The sequence below is a fragment of the Magnolia sinica genome, chromosome 1, assembly GCF_029962835.1.
Source record: "Magnolia sinica isolate HGM2019 chromosome 1, MsV1, whole genome shotgun sequence".
Taxonomy (NCBI): Eukaryota; Viridiplantae; Streptophyta; class Magnoliopsida; order Magnoliales; family Magnoliaceae; genus Magnolia; species Magnolia sinica.
This window is the reverse complement of record NC_080573.1, coordinates 40,589,553-40,615,224: the sequence shown is the minus strand read 5'-3', so window position 1 is coordinate 40,615,224 and position 25,672 is coordinate 40,589,553. Positions and strand designations below refer to the sequence as shown.

At 40.3% G+C, this 25,672-nt stretch overlaps 1 long non-coding RNA gene across 1 annotated transcript; it reads left to right on the top strand.

Moving 5' to 3' along the window:
* The first annotated feature begins 15,744 nt into the window (after nucleotides 1-15,744).
* Nucleotides 15,745-16,348, top strand: LOC131246630 (uncharacterized). The gene is made up of 3 exons (XR_009171456.1): nucleotides 15,745-15,973; nucleotides 16,074-16,166; nucleotides 16,240-16,348. It is a non-coding gene; the product is annotated as an uncharacterized LOC131246630 (long non-coding RNA).
* Nucleotides 16,349-25,672: the final 9,324 nt, after the last annotated feature.

Genomic DNA, 25,672 nt, shown 5'->3' with positions numbered 1-25,672 from the left:
AAAGCTCCTATGCTTCTGTTGAATCCTGATTCACTAGAGATTTTTGTCTGTTACTATATATATCTGATAAATAATGATTCATACATTTTCAGAGATTAAAACTCACATTACCATCTTGGAGCTGAGACTGACGAACTTTGTACACCAGAGCTGGTGAAACAGTTTTGTGGCTTTATCATTTGTGAAAGCTGAGGCATGGATCTCCAAGTTTTTAGAACTGCAATTGCAGGTTGTGTCATTGTGGAGACATGCACACACTGCATGTATTACTAAAATATTTATTACATATTTTGACTAGTAATTTGATGTTCATGCCTTGGTATCATTTGAATATGGCTATATTCTAAATGGCTACATACCCAATTGTGGGGTTGTTTAATAGAAATTTTAATGACGGACAAAATTCGTCGCTAATTTCTGAACAGGCCGGAAATTCGCAACAGATTTAGAGTCTGTCATTGCTTCTATGACTAGCGATGGACCATATCCGTCACTAAATTTTACAAAGGCGCACAAAGTCCACCACACCACATGATGATGTGTTGAAAATGGCATTCAAATACCCGAACCTTTGGAGATCTATTGGGTGATTATGCAATTTTGGTTTAAAAATGTAGGGGCTGCTTATTAAAAGGTAATGAATGCCATCTTTTATGATATGATTGATTATTTCATGAAAGTAAACATTGACGATATGGTGGTTAAGTCGACCATCAGTGTATATCATTTTACTTATTTGCACAAATTATTTGACCGAATAAGGGTCCACAAGCTAAGAATGAACCCCATCAAATGTGCTTTTGGAGTACACTACAAGAAAAAGCACCATTCCAGGCACTTATTTTCACTGGCGGCCAGGTACAATTGCCGGTGATCACTGGAATCATCGCGGGCCGTCCAAAAATGCCCTTGTTTCTGTAATGTGGCTGCCACTGAATCAACAGTACTAAAACCAAAAATAGAAAAACCAAAAACGGGGAGAGGGAAATTTCATTTTCATCGTGCGCAAACCCTCCTCTCTCTCGTCCTGTGCGCTTCTCTCGACCCTCTCTCTCTCTCTCTCTCTCTCTCTCTCTCTCTCTCTCTCTCCCATCTTGCTTGTCCGACCCTTTGCCTTCCTCAATTTCTCTCCCTTCCTCTCCCTCCATCTCTCGATCTTCTTGATTTCCCTCCACCATTAACGTCTCTCCTAGTTCATTCCTTTGAAGCAACCATTGATCGATCTCCCTCCAATAGCTGACAGGAATAGAAAAAAATTAGAGCACATGAAGTAAAAGGTACTCTCTCTTTCTCTCTCATTTCCTCTTTTAATGGCCAGAAATTGGGCAGCAACCATGTTAGTGGCAGCCATATCCGCCACTGTCCATCGCCTCCTACATGTTTGAAGAAATGCTTTAACCAAGAGATTCTTGTTGAGGGCCTATTTGGACAAGGGTGGCCAAGATGGATGGATTCCAATTGGGTAGCCCTGTCCCTTCCGTTTTGGGCAGCAGATGAAACGAAGTTCCAAAAGGTGGCCTTCTTAGTTTCTTTGCCACTCCCCACATGACCTCATGAATAAACCAAACACTAGATAAATTTGGATCCTGCATTCTCCAGTGGAAAATCCAGGAGGGTTGGGATTAGGTCCTGCTCCAAATAAACCCTTGGTGCAGGACAAAGAAAAAGGTGTGACATGTTACTACATTTTATGATATTTGGACATTTGCTTATAAGGCCTTGGGGCTTGGGCATATCTAAAACAGGTTGGTAAGGCGAATCACGTTTCTTTCTTACCTTTTTTTTTTCCTTTCTTATTTCTTTTTTTTTTTTTTTCTTTTCTTTTCTTTTCTTTAGTTATGATAATGTTAGAAAGGTGTATCACCTGCATAGCCATTGCAGGAATCCTTCACTTTACCATCAGATCCACTGAGAATTGGACTTGGTGTTGATGTCAGGCCTTTGGTATCCATAAAGTTCAACTGCTTTATGGTTTCCTTTTCTCCTCCACTTGACACTTTGGTTATTGAGAACTCTTTCGGATATGGTTTGTTGGAGCCAAAGGGAGAAGAGTGATTTGCAAGGCATTGACTGTGGGAAGTAGAGGTGGAAGATCAGTTACAAAACGGAGTTGTACTTTGTTAGAGTGCAGTGTTCAATGCTCAAGTGTTCTGAAGTTATGCACATAACATATATGAACTTTTAATCAAACTGTCCAAGTTATCAAATGCACTTTAGAAATGTCATCATCTAAAATTTTCTTTGATTAACTATCCTAACCATGGATTATTAGTAAGCATTTATTTCTTGAATTTGGACCATTAGTTGTTTTTATTTTGACCATCCTTTAGTTATCCACCAATCAATGAAATCAATTTAACTTTAGTATAAAAGCCATTTTAATTAAGATTGTGTTATGGTATGGTCTAGTTTTAAGTTCATAATATTTCAGATGTACAATTCATCATATTTCAGTCCTAATACTAACTTCTCTCTCTCGGAAGGGGTGTTCTGAGATACATATAACAATGGTGAAGGCTATTGCTATTCTTAATAGCAAGGAGGGAGTTGGTGGCACTGTGTACTTCACTTAGGAAGGACATGGCCCAACTACAGTGACCGGAAGCCTTTATGGTCTTAAACTTGGGCTCCATGGCTTCCATGTCCATGCTCTTGGTGACACAACAAATGGTTGTTTGTCGACTGGTCCATGTCACGCCCCAAACCTGAAAATCGGATTCACAGGAATCCCGATCACCGAACCCGGTGCCGACAGCCTCCATAGTACCCCATTCTCGGCCCCCAGTGTACATACGCCAGGTTCCGATCCTGGGTTCCTACAAGGAGGATTTTCCAATGTACATTTGTCTCATAAGTAGTACTACCACACGTATACCCAAATCATAAAAGCAACATCATCATCACATATCTATTAATATAATCATTTGAGTACAATGCTGAAAGGAAAATACATCAATCGAAAATCATGCTCTAGAAGACCACTGCACGCTCCAAGCTCAACACTACTGCAACCTAACATCACCTGCACGCATCTATCGTGCATAAGCTTATAGAAAGCTTAGAGGGTGGTGTAAGTGTGTGCATAAGGTAAATGTCAAGTATTCAATACAATGCCATCATCATACAATACCGGAAATACTGGTAATCCATAAATCGTACAGTATTAGAATAAGCAGAAATACTAACAAGATCATGAATTATCAGGGTAAACAGAAATACTGACAAGATCATAAATCATACGATAACAGAGTAAGCGGAAATATACTGGTAAGTCACGATACAAAACATAACAAGACAATAACAGATGCTAAGGATGCGATGCAATATGCAATTTCTGATGAATCCATGAATAGCATCAGTCGTATCTAGACCATATAATGCTGAAACACAGTAACTCAAAATGTCATATGCCACGGATGTAATGCAATATGCAGTGCGAATGGAATGACCATGCTGGAGTGTGAAGTCAGGATGATAGTACGTAGTATCACAAGCTACGGGTCTACCACAAAGGACTCCTATCCAAACCAGTCCCATACCTAAATTTGGATAGTCAGACTCAATGTGGTAAACTCCTGATCTCAGGTTAGTCGCGTGCCCAACCGAAATCTTGGTCATGCGAAGGTACATGTAATAAATAGTTGTGCACTACCAGCCCGAGTGGATAGTGAATGAATGATTGAATGAGTATGCAACTCCTGCTCAATAAGTCCACATATCAGTATGGTTCATCTTTGGGATCATCACCGAGGTTTAGTACACTCCAAATGGCACTGCCGCTCTCCCAGCCGCACAGTCCAAGTGAGCGTAAGAAACCTCACTATCCGCCTGGCCAATAGTCTGTCAATACCTATCCGGCACGTCGATAGCAGACCCATTCACGAGCTGGTTAAACTCGGCCTAGCAATACTTGTTACGCTCGGGCGGGTAAGGCTACACCCCCTCCCAACCAACCACGACACAGTGGGAGACACGGCCTCCTGGTATTTGACACTCGGGACCTCATGTATCCACTTGGTCTCGACGTTGGGATGTCCTCTAGTACCAAAAAGGTTTAGGGATTTTCATCCAGGGCCATCTATGGCAGCCCGATGCTAGAATAAATTTTCAGTGTCTCGTCTGGCCGTCCACGATATGCCTGTGGAGGATACGGCCCTAACATTGCTAGGGCGTACAGTAATCATAATGTAAGGTGCATGAGTCATACAATCCAGTCATGCATCAATCCTACGCATACCGTGCACTCATGCGAGATAACCTCCGCCTATCAGGGAGTCTCATAACAACATGCTTAATAACATATGTAATAATCAACCACATCTCATAACAAACATGCAGATGATCCGTGTGGGCATGTATCATGATGCTATGCTGTCACATACTCATAATCGGTATCAATAACCGGCATCGACAATCGACCTCGATAATGTGGACATTTAACCAACATTGCTCCCAAGGAATGGCCAACATAGATCCTAACATATAGTGGACCCATGACCTCACACAAGGGCCAAATGTACAACACCATAAGCCTCATACAATCATAATGGGCCGCGTCACATGGGTCTAATACGCATCACATGGGCTGTATCACATGGGCCTATATACATCGGATGGGCCACGTCCCATGGGCCCCGAATACTTCACAATGGGCCACAACCCATGGGTCCCAAGTACATCGTAATGGGCCTCTCACATGGGTCCATTATGCATCACATCAGGATGGGCCTCTCACACGGGTCCATTATGCATCACATCAAGATGGGCCTCAATGGATGGCCATAGATACGTCACATTGGGCCTCAATGGATGGCCATAGATACGTCACATTGGGCCTCATATACATCAAGTGGGTCGCATCACATGGGCCACATATACATCACAATGGGCCTCTAACACGGGCCACATATACATCATAATGGGCCTCTAACACGGGCCTAATATACATCACAAAGGGCTCCATAGCCTTATATACATTACATTAGGCCTCGACAATCTGACTCGGCCAAGATACTTAGCCTTGACAATCAGAATCGGCAAATCGGTCACGTCAATTGGAATCGATCGATAATCAGAATCGGTAAATCGGTCACGTCAATTAGAATCGGCCTTGACAAATTAGAATCGGCCTCGATACTCGACCTTGACAATCAGAATCGGCTGAACAAGGTCCAAGGAAAGGTCACAATGTGGACATTCAACCACTATTATCCATCAATATGGACTTTTAACCGATATTGCTCCCCAAGGAGTGGTCCACATAAAGCCATACGTATAGCGGGCCCATGGCCCTACACAAGGGCCTAACATACATCGCTATGGGCCTCACTCATGGGCCACATATACATCACATTAGGCCACGCTCATGGGCCTCACCCATGGGCCTTGAATACATAACATCGGGCCTTGCCATCTGGGCCAGAAATACACCACCATGGGCCACAACCCATGGACCTTAATGCACAATGGGTGGGCCTTACACCTGGGTCTAATATACATCACAGATGGGCCTTGCACATGGGCCTCATACACAATAAGTTGGGCTTATCGATGGGCCCTAGGGAGAGTGACAATGCGGACATTTAACCAACATTAATCTTACAACGTGGACGTCAAACCAACATTGCTCACAAGACATGGTCTGTCATAAACATCATTTCCCAAACCATGGTAGAATCACACATACAATAGACCTTATGTACATCCCATTGGGCCTCGACCCATGGGCCGCCAATACATCAAATGCGCCTCACAACATGGGTCTCATGTACATCAAGGTGGGCCTCAACAACGGGCCACAAATACATCAATGTGGGAAGGTGGGCCTCAATGGATGGGCCATAACTACATTAAGATGGGCCTCCTCAAATGGGCCTTATAAATATCAAGGTGGGCCTCAGCGGATGGCCACAAGTACATATATATATATATATATATATATATATATATATATATATATATATATATATATATATGAATCATATTAAAAGATCAACCGATCCTCACTTCAAATAACAGTGGTGGGGATCCACTTAAACCATGGATCTGACTCATTCTTTAGCCCCTGCCATAAAATGAGCTTTCAAATTGGTTGGACTGGTTAGATGCAACACATGCATCATGGTGGGTGCCATAGATGGACGGCGAGGGTGAAACAGGTGGGGCCCACTTGACTTGGTGATGTCACATACACCAGCTACATAGTTGGTGTGTGGCCCGCCAACCAATTTGCTTCATAAGGTGGGTCCACACGTGTGGCCCACCATAACATTTATTTTCCATCCAACATTGATAAGGTCACACAAACTTGAGAAAAAAAAACAAATTACATAATGATCCAAACTTCAGTGAAAACCCCAAATGGGTTTCAATGGTTGACGTTCAATCCACACTGCTTTTGTGAGGTGGCCCACCTGACTGACGGCTGGATGGTAAGGATAGAACACGTACTTCACAATGGGTCCCATCGTCCAGTGGTGTGGACGGTGAGGCAAGAACACATACATCATCAGGTGGGTCCCACCGTCCAGTGCTGTGGACGGTGAGGACACAACACATGTACCAGGGTGGTCTCCACCGTCCAGAGCCAGTGGGTTCCATGTGGGGCCCACCATATTGTTTATATGCCATCCAAACCGTTGATAAGGTCTCGTGGACCCAGATGAAGAGGGAAAACAAATTTCATGCTGATCCAAGCTTCTGTGATACCCAAAAGGGTTTTAATGTTAGTCGTTCAATCTCACTGTTTCTTATGATGTGGGCCACCTGAGCCATGTATATGGCTGATTCTTGGGGTGGCCCACTGCCCTGAGGGGGCCTACAAAATGGATGGTGTGGATGCTCAAAACACATCACGTTGGGCCCACGTATGGGACCCACGTCCCTGCTGTCTGCCCACCAAAATGCAGCGGCATTTTACTGTTATCAGCAGCAGCAGGTGCTGCCTGCTTAATTTATTTTTTTAAAAAAAATGGGATTTCTGGGGTTTTTTGTACGTGGGGCCTACATCAGGAAGATCCACTCCGCTCAATGGCTCCTATAGCTCAAAATAAGCCAAACAAGCCCAATATTCAATATAGTTTGGTGTATAGAAACAACATGGGGTATTTCAACGGTAAAAAAAAATGCTGTTTACTATGCTATGGCTCACCAGAAACTCGGATCAGCTTCATTTTTCGGCTCAACGCCTCAAATAATCTGAAGAATAGGATGAACGACATGGATTACATTCATGCATTAAGGCGGGGCCTACATGGACAACCCACCGAAAAACCTTAAAGTAAGTTTATTTTATTATATGTGTATATATATATATATATATATATATATATATATATATATATATATATATATATATTATATATATATATATATATATATATATCTTACTGTGAGCACGTCTCATTGTCTATTCACATTTCACCAGCCACGTCTAACGTCCAGGGATGCTGGACGGATGTTATGAATGCATTTTAACAAGGTGGGTCTCACATGGATGTGGCCCACTTGATAGGATCAATCTTATATTTGTGTTTTCCCATCACCAAGGGTAGGGCCCACATGGCTTGGACGGTTGGATAAGACATACATCAAGGTAGGGTCCATCCGAGTGGGCCACACAACCACATTATCACACATAAAAACAAATGAAAGAAAGAGAGGGAGAGAGAGAAAGAAGGAGAGACACACGTGTGATGGAGGGACCCCGACACTATGGGCCCTCCTTTGCATGATTTACAACATACATCGAGTGGGTCCCATTCCATATGGGCCCACCGATCAAAATCAATGGTGGAGATCCTTTCTCCACCGAAATGGAAGGTCTAGATGACTCCTTTTTCAAACTTAGAAAGTAAACATCATGATGGGGTCCATGGAGAATGGCCCCATCATGGAATGACCATGATAATCAAGGTGGGCCATCGGCCACATCTTAGGGTCCAAAGTGAGATCCATACCATTGATCGGTAGGCCCCACTTGGCCCATCATAAAAATATGAAAACTAGCCTATAGAAGCACCCACCTTTGATCTTCTTGGACTTTTCTTCCATCAATGTATGTTAGAGATCAAATGGATGGACTTCAATGGTTGAGATCGACTTAGGATGGTGAAGATGGGAGATAAGAAGGTGGGCCACAAAAGCTCTATCCCTGGAGCTTGCTTGAACGTTGGAGCCTCATGAGGTTTGCTTGAAAATGAGAGAGAGAGAGAAGTGGTGAGGTGGAGTGATGGGATGAGATGGTATGGTGTTCGTTGACTTAAGGTAAGAAATGAATGAGATGGGTATGGGTTATGTAAGAAAGAGTTGACTTGGGGAATGGGAGAGAGATGGACTTGGTAAGGTTGTGTACTTGACATTTATTGAAGGATTAATGTGACCTATCATAGAGATTCTCTTGGAATCCTCAACGCGCGACGTTTCATCAGAAAAATACGCAGGCCCACATCTCCTGGCCTAGGTATCGGATCGATTCGCGAGTCACAGCATTGGAACCGCAGCAACGACGCGATCGCTAGGGTACAAGTTTCGAGTTGAGCCGACTCTAGAATGTGGGATATGACTTAGAGTCGCGTGTAACTGCTGATAAAAGATCATGGGTTGCCAGAATTCGACCGGAGGGACCGCGAAAGCTTACGAAACGGTACGGGCTAGGATACGGGTTTTACAGTCCACATTTTAATCATACTGGCAATGAGCATGGTGCTCCCGAGGATGATAATTACCATGCAGGTGATCTTGGGAATGTCATAGTTGGGGAGGATGGTACTGCTACTTAATTTCACCATTGTAGATAGTCAGATTCCTCTCACTGGACCAAATTCCATTGTTGGGAGGGTTGTTGTTGTCCATGGTGATCCTGATGATCTTAACTGTGAGGCAATTGCATCTTCTTTTCATATATTTTTTAACTTCTATTTCCTTTGTTCTGATTTTAGGCCCAAAATCATGGTGTAGATTACTATTGTTGATGTCAGTTTATTTTCATACAAGTACTATATTTGTAAAAAAAAAAAAGAGTGAGAAATTAATACTAATTCATAGCAATTTTTTGCTCCTGTAACATGTATTCTCCTCTCGTTATCATCTAAATGTTAATAGCCAGTCCCCACATAAAAGTAGCAAAGACCATTTTATTTTATTTTATTTTGTGAAAGTGGCTATTCCATGTTGTGTTAGAAATTGCTACTTACATCCATGTAATGATGAATGTATTGCTTGTTGAATTTTTTATTATATTTTTTAAAGTCGTCATCATCATCTAAGCCTTTATCATAGCTAGTTGTGTTAGGCTTTGTCATGAGCTGAAATATGTTCAAGTAATGCTCGTCATGACCTGAAAATGTAAAGCACGTAGCAGTTTTGCTATACAACATTGATTTCTTTGTGACATTCATGAAGAAGTAGGACTTATTTCATTTTTTTTTAAAAAAAAAATCTTCTTGGAAAAAGACATACTACTCATCATTTGCTATGGATCTCATTTCTCCCATTTGTAGATTAGGGACAAGTGTGGTTCTCTGCATAGGGAAGGCATCTTCTCAATCCGGTGTAGTTGGTGTTGTGGAAGCCATTGTGATCCTATGGGTAATTAAAAAACCCCCTAATTTATAGATTTATTAATTGGCTTTTTGATCTACCTGATTTTTGGTCTCTTGTCCTAATGTGAGTATGAGAAACAAATTGACAGAGTGGTTTGAACATGATATGAAAATAAGGAAAGAGATAAGTGTCTCTAATTACAATTTATAATTGTATCTAAGTTCACTAGAGATGCATTTAAATGAACAGATCAACTGAGTTGTTGAACATTGGAACCAACTGATGGAAAAGTGGTCTTCATGTATCATATAGTTTATCATATGACGCCAGGACTGTTTTCAATTTGTAAAAGTGGGGCCTATCATTTAGTGTCTGAATCATTGAGATTTGGGGCCCTATTATAGCAAATATCTCTAGTTTCTATTTCCACATTTATTTATTGCTTTACATATAGGCTTCTTTAGTTCAAAAATAAATTTTTTTAGTTGTTAAGTAATAAGAACTCATGTTTAAAAATATAGTTGTTAATTGATCCTACTTAATAATATGTTTATTGCTTCATTTATAGTTGGTTGGATGATGAATACACACACACACATGTATGTTATCCCTGGAGGATTTATTGTTTAGGGGGACATGTTATTATTGTAGCCTATGGTATGGTGCCCCAATATTGCTTCTATGTTACTAGTATGTAGTAGACAATACTAGGTTTATTATTTAAATTCTATTTGTAAAAATTTTAAAATTTATTTCTTCAGTTTAAACACATTCTGTTATTAGTTAGGTAGACGATGAATATTTGTTGTGATTGATTATGAATTTGTTTTAGTATAGGAACAATCAGTTGCCCATTTGAGGATTTTTATGTAGCCAAGCATAGATATAGTGTGCTTTTGAATGCATAAAAATTCTCAAATTGTCCTGCGTAGGATAGATGAAAATGCTTTCGGTTCCCTTATTTAAATGCACATTCTTGTTCTGGGTTGTATTTGTCCATTTCTCTCTGGTTACATTTCTTACATTTATTTATAATGTCAAATATCCTCAGAATGTGCGGATATATAATTGTCATGGGAATCAAATGCAAGATCAACATATCTAAAGAGGGGGAGATGTTGTCGGAATTTCAACGTGGGCATTTAAATCGGAACTTGAAAGCATTAAAATCTATCCGATCTTGGATGGGTGACTGATTTAGTCAGTATGTTAGATATACCATTAGTGATTCTTTAATATGCCTAAATCATTGTTGTTTGGGGATAGGTTGTCGTTGATTAGTATGTAGGTAGGTTTCTTGTTCGTTACAGAGAATCCTATTTTTTAAAAAAAAATTGTCGTGTAACTTGGCTTCCTATGCTAAATGAATGGATGGTAATGGTGCTTGTTTAAATTATATTAGGAAGCTTTGTCAAACCCAGAGTGTATTTTCACCGACCCGTCAAAGTGGATAAGGAAGATAGTTATGGATAAGAGTTGGATTCATCTACTAAGGTATCTATTTAGAAACTTCTCATTCCAGTTGTTATGGCTTAACGGTCAAGACGCATTCTTTTGACATATCCTCCAATTTCATTGAATGATTTAGGGTGAGCTACGCATACTTAAATGGAGCTGCGAAATTCCTAGATTTTGCATTTGCAAATGCAAGTAATAGAGGGAGGATTCGATGTCCATGTAAGAATTGTAACAATAACTTCTGGGTGTCTCGAGAAGTAGCATATGATCATATCATGTGTGACGGATTTAATACAAGTTACACCACTGGTGTTCCATGGGGAAGATGTGTCTTCTTCCATGCCTGTTACCACAAATGTCGCAGGTGATAATCCAGATCCACACGATGATATGCACGGATTGTTACATGATGCGTTCGGTTTTTCAAATCTAAATGGTGAATAGTGATGCGGGGCACGTGCCATATGGACTTACACAGGGGCAGAATACTAAAGCACAACGATTTTTCAAATTGTTAGAAGATGTTAATCAGGAATTGTATCCAGGTTACAAGAAATTCACTAAGCTTTCTTTCGTTGTAAAACTATATCACATAAAGTGCCTTGGTGGATGGAGTGATAAATCATTTACCATGTTACTTAAATTTTTGAAGGAGACATTTCCTGAGGGTGAAACGTTGCCAAAGTCTTTCTATGAAACTAAGAAGATCATTAGGGAGTTGGGCCTCAAATATAACAAAATTGATGCATGTCCCAATGATTGTATGTTGTACTGGAAGGAGGCCATCAATGAGCAATCATGTGCTATATGTGGTACTTCCAGATGCAAAATGGTTGAACATTAGTCAGATGATGAGGGATCTTCTTCATCTTCAAAAGATTGAAAAATTCCATCTAAGTTATTACATCATTTTCCCTTGAAACCAAGGCTTTAAAGGTTGTTTATGTCAGTAAAAACAGCTTCCTCTATGAAATGGCATGAAGTAGGATGCACCAACGATGGAATATTAAGGTATCCTGCTGATTCTCCAGTGTAGAAAACTTTTGACCATGACCACCTAAGTTTTTCTTCGAACGATTATAATGTTAGACTTGGGTTAGCAGCTGACGGGTTCAATCCATTTAGGACAATGAGTGTTACTCACAGCACATGACCTGTTATTCTGATACCATATAACTTGCCACCATGGATGTGTATCAAGCATTCTTATCTCATATTGTCCTTGCTTATTCCTGGCTCTTATGGACCTGGTAATGACATTGACGTGTATTTGTAACCTTTGATAGATGAGTTGAAGGAATTATGGGAGGTTGCAAACACTTATGATGCCTCAAGTAATAAGACGTTTCGATTGCGTGCGGCATTGTTGTGAAGTATCAATGACTTCCTTGCATATGCAAACTTGTCTAGATGGAGCACTAAAGGACGTATCGCTTGTCCTTGTTGTAATAAGGACACTTCATCTAAATGGTTAAAATATGGTTGAAAGTTTTGTTATATGGGTCTTCATCGATTTTTAGAACATGATCACAGGTTTAAAACTGATAACAGATCCTTTGATGGCATGGAAGAATTTGGCGAGGCACCAACTCCACTATTTGGTTTTGATGTGTTGGCCCAGTTGCAGGGAATTAATGTGACCTTTTGAAAGAAGAATGTAGGCAATCATGGGCATAAGAGAAGACGAGAAGAGAATGAGGAAGAAAGATATAACTGGAAAAAGAAGAGTATTTTCTTTGATTTACCATATTGGGAACATAATCTATTGTGCTATAATCTGGACATGATGTATATTGAAAAGAATGTATGTGACAACATGCTTGAGACGCTATTGAATATTGTAGGGAAAACAAAGGATAGTGTAAAGGCACGTCTTGACCTTCAAGATATGGGTAAAAGACAAATATTATACCCAAAGCAGCTTTCATCTAACAAAACATATTTACCACCTGTATACTTTACTATGTCACCAAGTGAGAAGGATGATTTTTGCAAAATCTTGACGTGGGTGAAAGTTCCAGATGGTTATGTAGCCAATACTTCACATTATGTGCATCTCAAAGAGCATAAAATTTTAAGACTCAAGAGCCACGACTGTCATATTATGCTGCAACAACTACTTCCAATTGCGATACGAACAACATTGCCTAAGAATTATGTTCCAAAGTTGATCGAGTAAGAGACTATGACCGATTGGAATGTCGAATTGCACTAACACTTTGCCATTTAAAAAAGATTGTTCCACCAGTTTTTTTTTTTTTTTTTTTGATATTATGGTGCATTTGACCATTAATTTAGTGGGCGAGGCAAAAATAGCTGGATCGGTACAATATCGATGGATGTACCCCATTGAGAGGTGCATGTTAATGTTTAGAAATTAAAATTATTTTCCATGCTATGCTAGTCATGCTAATCGACCATATATTTTTAAACTTTTTAATATTGGTGATCACAAATATCTGCTCACATTAAAGTTGTATGTGCGTAATAGAAGTCGGCCAGAGGGATCAATTGTAGAGGGGTACTTGGCGGAAGAATGCTTAACATTCTGCTCGAGGTACTTGCATGGTACAGAGACAAGGTTAAATCGACCAATACGAAATGATGACTATGGTAATACTGTTATAGAAGAGCAATCCTCTATTTTCCCATGAGTAGGTCGTGCATTACGGAAGTTTGAGGATTGTGTACTGGATAAAGTTACATTTGCACAGGCACATCGATATATCCTGTTTAACTGCCATGAACTTAGCCCATTTCTTGAGTAAGCCAATTATAAGACAGATAAATTTACTCATATATTTACTCATATATATATATATATATATATATATATATATATATATATATGCTAAAATATATGCTAAAACTAATGACTTATATAAAGAACATATGAATGTTGGTAAGCGGATGAATCGTCGCGCACGGCTAAGGGACATAGAATGCATTCATAGCGATACATTTAAAAAATGGTTTAGTGATCATGTAAGTAGTCAATTTGATAAGTTTAAAGATATGTGCATGTTTTTTAATTTTTATTATTCAAACATGAGCTTTTGAATGAATATTTTCGGTATCTGAATAGGTTGAACAGTTGCGCCATGAAAGGAATGAGCAGGTTTCAGAAGACCTTAGATGGCTAGCTCGGGGTCCTAGTATGGTAAGAAGATATAAAGGTTTTATTGTAAACGGCTTTAGATTTCACACCAAAGATCATGAGAAAAAAAGAAAAACTCAACATAGTGGAGTTGTTGTGACTGCAAAGACATCGAGCTTCGCAAGTGCTAATGACAGAAATCTTATTATAGGAGATGTAACATACTATGGTGTACTGACGGACATCATAGAACTTGAATATTGTGGTACTTGGAAGGTTTTATTATTTAGGTGTGATTGGGTTGATGTCCTATCTTAAGGCAGGGGTGTTAAGAAGGATGGGTTGGGGTTCACGCTTGTGAATTTGAAACGATTATGCCATACTGGTCAACAATTGTTTGATGAGCCATTTGTGTTTGCATCTCAAGCTGAGCAGGTGTTTTACGTATAAGACCCCATCGAGAAGGATTGACATGTTGTAGTAAGGACGAAACCTAGAGACTTATTTGAGATGCATGGGCAAGAGTCTGCAGATGATGTTGATACATTCTTAGGCATGTTACCCTGCAATGATCAATATTCAGAGGACCCGAGTGATGACACTGTTAGCTGGGAAAGGACAGATGTCGATGGTACAACAATTGTCACATATTTACCACCCACCCAGCTGATGGTAGAGGACCAGATAGATGTTATTGAGTTATGATCTAATCCCATTGCAGATGACATTTTGTATAATAATTGATTTCTTATGTACCATGTTTTCCTAATGTGTGAAATAAAAATTAAAATGTCTTTTTCAATATGGTTTTGTTATTTATTTATTTATTCAAAATTGAAGCGTCTTATCAACATGCAACTGTTCACTAATGTGACTCAGGTTCTTCTTAAGACATGAAACATACTCATTCTAGACGCACGGCTAGGCGACCGATAGGCCTTATGACTGGTGGCATCAATTAGCCTCAGCTACCCGAGACTGATGTGGGTCCTTCCTAGCCTCAGTTGCCCCAACCTATAGTGGGTCCCTCCCAGCCTCAGCCTTCCCCGGTTACATCGGGTCCAGTCCAGCCTTTGTTGCTCGAGTCTACAACGGGTCTTTCATAGTCCCAGCTTCCCTTGCTTACAACGGGTCTCTCCCAGAGTTTGCCTCAGGATTCACAACAGGCAGTTGATTCATTAGAGGATGCTTCTAGTGGTATGTTATGCATTGGTTATAATATCTTTAAAAATTTAATGTATTTTTTGCTAACGAACTGTACAAGTTTGCATATTATTTATGTGCATTTTTTTTCAACAGATTTGACGTTTTCAACAGATTTGACGTTCATGAAGAGAAGGACTCAAGGCCCCACACAATGCCATCAAGTTTGGAACATGCGTGAAGGGCAACACATTTTTATTACCACCAACAATATAGGGTAGCCCATTAATGAAAATGTTAGCAAGTTGAAAAACTTTCTGTGGACAATAACACGTAATGGGGATTATGCACCCCTTACATATTCTGATTGGAGGGCAGTGCCAAACGAGAAGAAGGATGATATGCGTACGAACTTGTCATGGTAATGGTGATATATATATATATATATATATATATTTATGTATTTTATTATTTTATTATTTATTGTTTGTTCATTATGTGATTGTCTACTTTGTTCATATGATGCAGTCCAAGTTTTAGTTTGAAAAAGAGATTAAATTTTAGGTGTTGATGTCGATTGGTAAAAAATGGAGGGACTGGAAGTGCGAATTGAAGAAATTCCACTACTCACTTTACGATAATGATGAGGCGCGGCTGGCAGACCTCGATGAGCATGTCTATATGGATCAGTGGAAGGCCCTCATTGAGTTTTGGAACTCTGAAGAGGGAAAGGTATGTGATGAGTAGCTACCAAATCCTTCACGTTATGAAATTACACAACCGTCTTTTATTGAAATTTTATAAATTACTCTGTTGATGTGTCACATTTTAGATCCATAATAAGATAAATACAGAAAATCAGAAAAAATAACGCATCGGCCACGCTGCAGGCACGAAGAGCTTTGCGCGGATACGTGATGAAGAGGTAATTTTTATTAATCACTTGAAAATTTGATGTTAATCTATTTCTAATATATAACTTATTTAAGTAATGATAGAGAAAGAAGAGGGCCAATGGGGAGGATTTGACTCGAGTAGATATGTTCTTATTAACACATACACACAAGAATGGGATGCCTGTGGATGAGGCCTCATCTACTGCAATGGTATGTATATGTATCTTCTTATTTTGTTTCATCTTTTAACATTATACAATCTAAATTAGTGATTTTTAATTGTAGGAACAACTAAATGAACGAACTTTGTAGCAGCTAGGCTTCACAGAACAGCACTGCGAGGAAAGATATATTCTCGGAAGTCATGGGTGATGAACGACATGGTCGTGTCCACACTTACTGGTTAGGTCCCTCTCCTTCTGATATATGGGGCACAACATCCCACAATGTCCAGTTTCAAGGGATGACCTCTAATGCTCAGAAGAGAGATGAACAATATGAGGGATTGCATGCTGAAATATCTTTCCTAAGAGAAACTATGACTGATAGAGATGCTCAAATATCTTCCCTAAGAAAAACTATGGCTGAAATGTCATCTTTGAAAGAAACTATGGTGACATTCATGTCCGCCATAACGAATTCAAGCATTAATCTAGCTACAATATTAGGTGTTTCAGCTAATCCCAACTTAAACCAACCATCCTCATCATTAAGCCACTTGGTAACGACCCCCCTTGGTAATTATATTATATACATGTATATTTTTATGTGTAATATATTTTCAATTATAAATAGTTCAATTTGTATACGATGATTAACATTGATTTATCATTTGTAGAGAGACTTGGCGAATAATGGAAATTCTACAAATTTGCACTAATGTGACTCAAGTTCTTCTTAAGAGTATTGTAAGGCCTGGGGATATTGTAGCTAAAGGAATTGTTATGAGCACGGATCCACTGACAAAAGTAGGGGGGCATAAACTTGGAGTTGGTTCCTGGGAAGTATCTGTTCAAGTGGTAATGGTACACGATGAGGATTTGATAAGGTCCCATGGACGATATAAAACAATTGGGGATACAATTGGAACGAGTATTGCTTGGCCCACTACTTTATGTATGGTAAGTTTATTTATTTTATATTATTTTATTTAAGTAGTAGAACTTATTGTATGAGATCTTGAATACTAATTGATTTATTTTTGTTATTTTTTGTAGGTTGTAGACAGAAATGGATGATGACTAAATGGGAGTATTTTTTATTAAGTATTTGGAACTAAATGGTTTCAGACTTTTGGATTGAGTTAGACATCTAAACGGTTTATTTTTATCTTAGTTTAATCATATATGGCACATCTAAACTCATTTAATCTCTTCTGTTTTATTTATGGTAGTTCTATTTACTGTAGTCTAGAAATCATCATCGATCAGCCAGTTTTGACCATCCAACCAATGTTTACTCATATTAAAGTTCACAACTATGAGAGGTGGGTCCACAGTTATAGACACGCATTACTCTGTTTTGAAATTTGCACAATACACTTGAGCTCATCCAATTGCAGGGCGGCACACATCAGGAACCTTCGGGTTCTATTTATGAACACATGATGCATTTTGAAAAGGATAAAGCATTAACTCGACGATTCTAGCCTGTGTTGATTGGTGAGCAATTATATGTTCTCCATCCTTTTGGCACCAATACACTTTGTAAAATCATTCCGTTTCTCTTATTTTTACAGGTGGTCACTTGGTCATCATATTTGTAGTGTAAGAGTTCCTATCATACAATTTACATATAAGTCTTAGGCTCCATTTGGTCATCACATCAATCTTTATGAATATAATCTTTTCTGAAACCAAATGAAGCTTAAGCCCTTTTTTAACTCTGCCAATATAACTTCTTGCATTGCCGATCCCAAGCCCAGGTAAAGGAGGAGGGAAAAGGGCATTAAGGTGAGTTGTGTCCTTGTCTTCTATTTTATTTTACATACAACGTTAATGCATATTTCTGAATGATCGGGGTTTTACTATTTCCTGAGTTGACCCTTTTTTTCCCCCATTTTGTAATTTATTAGAAGATTGTGCTAAAAGTTGTACCATCTTTTTTCCTGTCTGACAGAGCTCACAGTCGTGGCGGAAGGTAATAAATTCCAGGTATGGGCGATGTATTGCTAAGTATCATGAATGCATCGATATCGCCAATATTTTTGACTGTGCAAATTCCAGGTGTGGCTTGTATTGCTAATGTATCGCCAATATTTTTGACTGTGTAAATTCCAAGTGTTGATGGGATTCATCTGCTAGATTGTGAGTAATCAGAGTCATCACCCACATATAGGTAAGTATAGAAGGACCACTTTTGTTTCTTCTCCAAAGAGCTTATTTTCGTGACATTTTTGTAGTTGTATGATTACATATTTACAGTTAATACATTACCGCTTGTCTGTTCATACTGAATCCTTGACAATATGTACAAGTTTTACTGTTTCTAAATTCTTAATCTTGCTTCTGCCTACCTTTTTTTTTTCAATTTTTATTTTTTGTGCATTGAATGGATTGCTAAATATGCAGTCTATACTAATTGCTACATTTCATTAATTGTTTAATCCTCACTTGTGATTCTGTCTTTCTCTGTGATAAAGTTACATAGAAAGGTGAAAGACTAGAGATCTTTGCTTTGCCATATATATGGAGACAAATATTTCTTTGCTTTGCCACATCACTTGATTGTCGTTCTGTTGAAGTCCTGGCTTATATGATGCAACTCATTTTTTTTTTGTTTTTTTTCCAGTAAATAATCACGTATGAAATATAAACTGAATATTCTTACAAAAAAATCTCCTAGTAACCAAATTCCTGCGCGACATCCAAAAATTTTGCTTCCATGAACTCTTGAGCTAACTGAACTGCAAAAGGCCACAACAACCTCAACAAGTTTGGATCCATGGTTTGCAGCAAACAACAAGGAATTGTGACATCATGGTTTGCAGCTAAATCCTCTGAGCCCACAACAACCTTAACAGGGTTTGGATCCATGAACTCTTTAGCTAACTGATGAACCGCAAGAGGCCATGTTGCGTTGAACATTACCATCTGTCGGGTAGAGGATGTCTGGCTCAATATGGAGCGAACTTCTTGTTCGAATCCCATGTCAAACATTCGAACGGCTTTGTCAAGAACCACAAAAGATACCTCCTTCAGACAAAAAATACCCATTTCAATCAGATCCTTCAAATGACCAGGTGTCCCAATGACAATGTCAACTCCAGATTTCAAAGCAGATATCTGCGGTCCTTTGGAAGTTCCACCAAAATTCCAATTTTCTTCGAGTTTTCGCCCCATTGCAGAAAAACAGAGAGATAACCAAAGAGCCATATGATGCAACTCATTTGATATGAATGAGTTGCTGTCAAAAAGAGGGTTTTCGAAAACTGCTCTTTCCAACCCTAGCCTCCAATGCAACTTCTCCTCCATTTCTTTGAATCTAGCGATCCAGAAGGCCATTGAAGGGGATATTTCAGCCAATCATTGGAGCCTACAAGGTCTATTTGCCGTATTTTAAAGAACATTGGAGCTAAAACAAAGGAGAAATCAAATTTCCCCCTCTTCGCATTTGTACGACCACGAAATTGTAAATTTCAGATTTTTGATTGATTAAATCTCTTCTTATGCTTATAAAACTAAGAGGGCTTGACTACAAAATGAGCTTCAGGCATGATGAAATCTTCAGCATAGGAGAGATGGGAGAGCGAGAACGGGAGACTCCGTGGGAAAGTGACCCCATTAGGAAATCTCAAGCGTCTACTTCTACTTTCTCCCTCTTTGCGGCGAACCTTACGTTTGATACGTCAGAGGAGGATCTTCTTTGCATCTTCAGTCTCTATGGGAAACTGCAGGATGTCTACATCCCTTGGAATCAGTAACTCAATCGCTCCCGGGGGTTCTCCTTCATTCAATTTTCCTATGAGCAGGATGCTTTCAATGTGATCCAATGTCTACACGAGCGGAGGATCGATGGAAGGATTGCACATATTGATTGGGCGAAAAGGCATCCAAGAATGGAACAACAGCACCGGTGACAACACAAAACCAAAACCAGGTGACATTGAAGCCTCCGGTTAGATCCTTTACAGCTGCAGTTCGAGCGCTAAAGAGGGATGCAAATTTTCAGAGGGCAGGGAGTTCTGGAGTTACTACCATTGCTGACTATAGGGCAGTGGAGAATAGAATGCGGATATTGACTCTTGCTCTGGTGGGGACTGCGATCGACTCAAATGTCCGGATCGATCGACTGTTAGGTGCTCTGAAGCCTTCTACCCTGAAGTCCTCTGATGTGGAAATTGTGTGAATTTCAACCCAGAAATTCTTGGTAACGTTTAAATCAAAGGAAGAGTTTGAAGCGTTCAGGATAGATTCTAAGTTGCACATTGAAATGGGGCTACAGATGGTTGATAGGTGGACTCCAGAAGAAGTAATAGGGAATAGTGGAGTCTGGATTAGACTTTTTGGCATTCCAGCCCAAGCCTGGATTGAATTTGTTATCCTGGATCTGGCAAGTTTCATCAGGAAGATCATTCAGATTGATTCAAATTCAAGATTCGGCTATTTCCAAGCATTTGCTCGCATTAGGGTGATTCTAAGGTCGGGTATTTGCTTCAATCAAATCTTGAAGCTGAAGGTTTTAGGGAAGGCCTATCCCATTTTGTGGAGATGGAACCGCTGTTCAACTTTGGTTGCTCCACATCCATCCCACATGCAACTAACGAGAGCACCAAGGCATGGGTTTTAAGGCATTTTCATGAACAAGTGGGGCCCCCACAACTTGTTTGTGAAAAGGCTTCAGAAGGGGTGGAAGCTTCTCTAGATGGTAAGTCAAGCCAATGATCAGGTGTTTAATTAAATGTCAATCTAGGGGAGAAAGTTAATGAGAATTCAGGCATTAATGCTACAACAATTATGGGTGATATGAGAATTAGTATTACTCCAAATACATTGTATGGTGGTCACATGGTTAATGCAGGAACTAATAGTGGTGGAGAGACCGAATAGCAGCTTAGGTTTGGAGGAAGGGTAGGTGAACTGCAACCTTTAAACATCCTGCTTGATTCTCTTCTACTGCTCGATAGGCCTCATGGCAGTCTAGGAGTTCTATCTAATTGGCTGGAGGAGAATCGGCTAATCAGATTCAAATCCAATCAACCAGAGAAAGATTCAGCTCAACCAAATATCGACGAAGGGGAAAGTGACCTGTGTGTGCCTATGCCCACCCCTCCAAAACCTCTTCTGCTACTTGACAGACCTGATGACAGTCCTACAATTCTCTCTACTCGGCTCGAGGAGAATCAGCAAATCGGATCCCTAGCCTATTATAAATTTAATCACCCACAACAAAATTCAACCCAGGTTCCTATTTACAATGGTGAAGAGGATATGTTGTGTGGAATGCAGCCATATTCTCAGCCCCAACAAAATATACATACTATGGAGCAGCTTTATGAGGAGATGATTGCTTGTGGAAAGGAGAGACTCTTACCAGTAATCACGTCTGAGTCTGCACGCCAGAGAAAGAAGATCCTGGTTATTGGGGGTACAACAGTCGATGATGGTGCAATTGTCTATCATCACCAAAGCCAGGATCAGATTTTTGAAAGAAGGGATGTTGGCGGAAAGGAGAACCATCCACCTGTGCTCAGACAAATTTCAGGTAGAAACTGGCCCGAGGTGACTGGTAGTGCTGAGAATAGAGGAGAGGTTGGACCAGTAGGAAAGTGTAGATCGGAGCCTAGACGGTGTCTCAGTTCAGTCCAAACTGTAACTTATGAAAGGAGGAACAAGATAGTAGGCAGAGTGAATTTGGAGGTTGATTTATCTCCTTATTTTTCAGCAGTTGATAAATCAATGTGCTGCTCTAACAAAAATCTGGATGGTGAGTTTGAGGAGCACAACTAGGGGCAGAAGATAGAAGTGAGGGGAGCCTTGGAGTGGGATATTCAGAATTAGGATATGGATAATCATTGGGTTCATGAGGGCCTAGCAAAGTTTGATGTGGACAAACCCCCGAAGGAGTTAAGAAGGCACAAAATCCTTTATGCTAAAGGAAACTGGGAATCCAAGCTGCACAGGTTAAAGAGGAGGGCCGTAAATTCTGGATGTGTAACTGATGGATAAAATCATTATATGGAATGTTCGTGGGATAGGCAATAAAAGAACGTTACGGACAGCTAAAAGGCTTCTTAAGCACCATGATCCTTGGATTGTGGCGCTTCTGGAACCAATGCTTGGTGATGACAATCGAGTGTGAATTGGGCTTTCATTGGGTTTTCACTCCTCCTGTTCTAACTGTGATGAGGGTGAAAAGATCTGGCTGTTTTATAAATCCTAAATTTTCTGTTCGATAGTTTTCAAATCTGATCAATGCCTTTCAATAGTGGCTTCGGTTCAGAATTGTGATGCTCAGTTATCTATATCTTTTGTATATGCCAGGTGTGCTCGCATTTTGAGACGAGCTCTCTGGTCGGATCTGGCCCTCCTTTCAGCCTCGATGCAGGGCTCGTGGGCTGTTTGTGGAGATTTTAATGCCGTAGCGGTTAACTCAGAAAGAAGAAGTAGAAGGGTTGTGGATTTGGCTTCTTCGTCAGAACTTGCTGATGCAATAAACTCTGTGGGTCCTTTAGATGCGGGATTTTCAGGGAATCGGTTCACCTGGAGTAACAATCAGTCTGGCAATGCTTGTGTATGGGCGAGACTTGACCGAGTTCTTTTCAACGCTACCTGGTCTATGTTATTTCCCCAATTCTCAGTGTCTCATTTGCCTCGCATTCATTTGGATCATTCTCTGCTTCTCCTTATTTTCCCTCGGCCGTTGAATGGTGTCCTAAACCATTCCATTTTCAACAAATGTGGACCCAACATGCTGATTTTTTGCACGTGGTTAGGATAGCGTGGAACAAGGTGGAATCTTCTCATCCAATCTACAATGTACTCTCTAAGCTCAAACAGGTGAAAATTGATATGAAAATTTGGAACAAAGAGGTGTTTGGGAATATTTTTTAGCAGATCAAGAGAGCGGAGCACATGGCGGTCGAGCTGGAGGATCAACTCCAATCTTCACCTGGCTCTAACGATCATTCTCTCAGCCTGCAACAACAGATCAATGCAAATTTTGCCAGGTTAGCATCTTTGGAGATTATGCAGGAAATTTTTTGGAAGCAGAAATCTAGGGTGGATTGGCTGTCAGAGGGGGACAAAAATACGAGATTTTTTCATGCTTCGGCTATGGAACGACAAAGGAGAGCTTTTATAAGTCGGGTGGAATTGAGCTCTGGGCAAATTATGGAAGGTCAAGCAGTGGTAAAGGTAGTAGCAGTGGACCATTTCCAACAACTCTTTTGTGCCTCTTCTTGTCAGATTGACCAGAATCTGTTGCAGTGTATTCCTCAGTTAGTTGAACAGGCCCACAATGACCAGCTATTGTAGCCTCCTTCGATGTTGGAGGTTCGAACAATAGTTTTCTCCATCCCAAAGGACAGCACGGCTAGGCCTGATGGCTTTTCAGCTAGTTTTATTTTCAATCTTGTTGGGATGTGGTGGGTCAGGACATTCATAAGGCTATCTCCTTCATCTTTCAAGGTGAAAATATCCCCAGGTCAGTTTCGACTATGATTATCTGCTTAATTCCAAAATCAGATGCTCCTAAGAGGTTCTCGGATTATCGGCCTATCAGTTTGTGTAATTGTCTGTATAAATTTTTTTCCAAGATTATTGCTTCCAGGCTTAGCTAGATCCTGCCACTGTTGATTTCACCAGAACAGGGGGGCTTCATTCAAGGGCGCTCGATAGCGGAAAACATTGCCTTATCTCAAGAGCTGTTCAGAGAATTAAACAGACCAGTTTGCGGGGGAAATATTGTCTTCAAATTAGACATGGACAAAGCATATGATAGGGTAAACTGGGCCTTTCTGAAGCAGGTTCTAGATCGATTTGGGTTCAGCAGGAGTTGGATTGAGATGGTAGAAAAATGTTGAGGGAATAGCTGATTTTCAGTTCTGATGAACGGAGAGATGGCAGGTTTTTTTAAATCCTTAAGAGGTTTGAGGCAGGGAGACCCGATTTCTCCAAGTCTTTTTATTCTTTCAACTGAGGCTCTTAGTAGAGGCCTTAAAGCCTATTCAATAGTCAGCTTTGCCAGCCATTTGCCTTGCCCAGAGGTTGGCCTACAATCTCCCATCTGCTATACGCTAATGATACATTAATTTTCACAAATGGGAGCAAATCCACATTGCTACAGCTGAAGAAATTCCTAAAATCCTTCCAGGCGTCCTCGAGCCAAAGTATAAATTTGAGTAAAAGTTCCTTCTTCTGTTCAAAAAAGCTACCTGCTATGAGAATTAGAACAATTGAGCCTATCCTCAGTTTCGGTCATTCGTCATCTCCGGTAGTTTATTTGGGGGTCCCAATAGTAGACGGAAGAATCAAAGCAAGTTTATTGAAGCCGTTGGTTGATAAAGTTATGGGTCATATTAATGGGTGGAAGGCCTGTATTTTATCCCAGGCAGGGAGAGTGGTCCTCGTGATGAACGTCCTATCAGGCATCCTAGTTCACTCTATGGCGGTAGCCCATATTCCTTCTTAGGTGCTGAAATTAATTGAGAGACACATGGTGAATTTTTTCTGGGGCTGGTCAGAAGGAAAATTAAACTGTCACTAGAAAAATTGGCACACGCTGGCATCGCCAAAGACCGATGAGGGCATTAGTTTTAGGAAACTTGTAGATATTATGAAAGCTTTTCGAAATAAAATGGCATGGTCAATTAAGTTTGGATAGGAGGATAATGTGTGGAAATCTTACATGGTGGCTAAGTATCATCATGTCTTGTAGCTAGGGAAAATAAATCGATTAACGCGGGTGTCTTCTCCTCTGTGGAAGAGAATTAGGGACCTCATTCCTTTGGTGGAATCCTGAGTTTAATGGCATACAGGGGCTGGTATCTTCAATTTCTGGCAGACAAATTAGACTGTTCTGGGACCTCTTGCGCAGTTGGCTGAGGTAGAGGTGCCAGTAGGCTTGAAGGATATCCAGGTGCGTCAGGTCCTCGGTCCGAGTGGTCCTTTCCCCCCCTCAGTTGTGTTCCTCATTCTTCCTCAGAGTGTAATTGATCATGTATTTTAGGCAGGGTTTTGCATATCTGAAGGCGCTGACATCCCATTCTGGCCATTCATGAATTCAGGTGCTTTCTCAATTAAATAAGCGTGGTCTTTGAGCCGGGACCCTGGGCCAGGTCGGAACTGGTCCAGATGGGTTTGGCATGCTACTCTGCCACCAAAAATCTCCCTTCTTGTCTGGAAGGTGCTTCAAAACGCAGTCTCGGTTGACAGTGCGGTACAATTCAGAGGAGTACAACTTGCCTCTAGGTGTGTTTTTTGCTCCAGTCATGGTTCCCGGCCCCATGCCATTGAGACTCTGCTCCATCTGTTTGTCAAAAGCAGTGTAGCCCAGTCTGTGTGGTGAACTGTGGGTACATGGGTTCGAATTAATG